The sequence below is a fragment of the Petromyzon marinus genome, unplaced genomic scaffold (genome assembly GCF_048934315.1).
Source record: "Petromyzon marinus isolate PM22_M1 ecotype Great Lakes invasive population unplaced genomic scaffold, UKy_Petmar_22M1.pri1.0 PM_G_Scaffold_28, whole genome shotgun sequence".
NCBI lineage: Eukaryota > Metazoa > Chordata > Hyperoartia > Petromyzontiformes > Petromyzontidae > Petromyzon > Petromyzon marinus.
The window spans coordinates 2,382,501-2,385,000 of NW_027422850.1; positions in this window are offsets into that span (position 1 = coordinate 2,382,501).

Genomic DNA, 2,500 nt, shown 5'->3' on the forward strand with positions numbered 1-2,500 from the left:
GTTGGCGGGGATGTCTCTCTTGTGGCTCACGGGGCTGTTAGGGTCGCACAGAAATGCCTCGGAATGGGAAAACGGGTCATTTTTGTGTGGCCACATTGCATAGGAACGGCATGAAACTTCCAGAGGCATTTGCAGCAGGAATGCATGTGCACTCAAAAACGTCTATATTTTTCACGGATAGACCCCGTGAAACGCTATAAATTGGCGGGGATGTCTCTCTTGTGGCTCACGGGCGCTGTTAGTTAGGGTCGCACAGAAATCCCTCGGAATGGGAAAAGGGGTCATTTTCGTGTTGCCACATTGCGTACGAACGGCATGAAACTTCCAGAGGCATCTGCAGCAGAAATGCATGTGCACTCAAAAACGTCTATATTTTTCACGGATAGACCCCGTGAAACGCTAGAAATTGGCGGGGATGTGTCTCTTGTGGCTCACGGGGCTGTTAGGGTCGCACAGAAATCCCTCGGAATGGGAAAACGGGTCATTTTCGTGTTGCCACAATTGGCATACGAACGGCATGAAACTTCCAGAGGCATTTGCAGCAGAAATGCATGTGCACTCAAAAACGTGAATATTTTTTCACGGATAGACCCCGTCAAACGCTCGAATTTGGCGGGGATGTTTCTCTTGTGGGTCACGGGGCTGTTCGGCTCGCACAGAACTCCCTTGGTCCACCTGATTCGTGCATACAGGCAGCAACTAAAACTCTGTAAACCTGCTGTGAGGACATCTAAACAGTGGACCAGTGAGGCTGTGGAAGATTTGCGGGCGTGCTTAGACTGTACTGACTGGGATATGTTCACGACTGCTACCAATAGTCTGGATGAACTCACAGAGGCTGTGTACATCAGCTTCTGTGAGGACTGCTGTATCCCAACACGTACCAGGGTGAACTTTAACAACAACAAGCCCTGGTTCTCAGCAAAGCTCAAAAGGTTGAGGTTGGAGAAGGAGGAAGCGTTTAGGAGTGGGGATAGAGACAGATTCAAGGAGTCGAAGAACAGGTTTAGCAAAGCGGTGAGAGAGGCTAAACGACTGTACTCAGAGACACTAAAACACCAGTTCTCTACTAACGACGCTGCTTCTGTCTGCCAAAGGGCTCAGGCACATCACCAACTACAAACCCAGAGCGCCCCACACCACTAACGACTCCCGCCTAGCCAACGACCTGAACGAGTTCTACCGTAGATTTGAAAGACAATTGGACTGTCCTGAACCACCCCTTCCCACCCAAGAGGCCCCATCCCCCACCCATACTACAGAAACGACTCTCTCCTTTCAGGAGGGAGAAGTTAATGGGCTTTTCAAGAGGCAGAATCCACGCAAAGCAGCCGGGCCGGACTCTGTCTCTCCAGCCACCCTCAGGCACTGCGCTGGCCAGCTGTCTCCGGTGTTCACCAACATCTTTAACACCTCCCTGGAGACATGCCATGTACCAGCCTGTCTCAAGTCCTCCACCATCATCGCTGTGCCCAAAAAGCTAAGGCCAACAGGACTAAATGATTACAGACCGGTCGCCCTTACATCTGTGGTAATGAAGTCTTTTGAGCGCCTGCTCCTGGCACACCTCAAAGCCATCACAGACCCTCTCCTGGACCCCCTTCAGTTTGCCTACAGAGCCAACAGGTCTGTGGACGACGCAGTTAACATGGCCCTCCACTTCACCCTACAGCATGTGGACGCCCCAGCATCCTACGCCAGGATCCTGTTTGTGGACTTCAGCTCTGCCTTCAACACCATCATCCCTGCCCTGCTTCAGGACAAGCTCTTCCAGCTGAACGTGCCCTACTCCACCTGCAGGTGGATCACAGACTTCCTCTCTGACAGGAAGCAGTGCGTTAAGCCGGGAACAGAAGTCTCTGACTCCAGGTCCATCAGCACGGGAACTCCTCAGGGCTGCGTCCTTTGCCCACTGCTCTTCTCCCTGTATACCAACAGCTGCGCCTCCAATCATCTGTCCGTCAAACTCTTGAAGTTTGTCGGACGACACCACCCTCATTGGGCTGATCTCTGGTGGGGATGAGTCTGACTATAGGTGGGAAGCTGACAACCTGGTGACCTGGTGTAGCCAGAACAACTTAGAGCTAAATGCTCTAAGGACAGTTGAGATGGTTGTGGACTTCAGGAAGAATACAGCCCCACTCACCGCCATCACCCTGTTAGACTCCGCAGTCAAAATTGTGGAGTCCTTCCGCTTCCTGGGCACTATTCTCTGCCGGGACCTCAAGTGGGAACTGAACATCAGCTCCCTCGCCAAGAGAGCTCAACAGAGGATGTACTTTCGACGGCAGCTGAAGAAATGCAACCTGCCAAAGACAATGATGGTGCAATTCTATACAGCGATCATTGAATCCATCCTCACCTCCTCCATAACCGTCTGGTACGCTGCTGCCACTGCCAAGGACAAGAGCAGACTGCAGCGTATCATGCACACTGCTGAGAAGGTAATTGCCTGCAATCTACCAACCCTCGAGGACCTGCACACGACAAGGAGCATGAG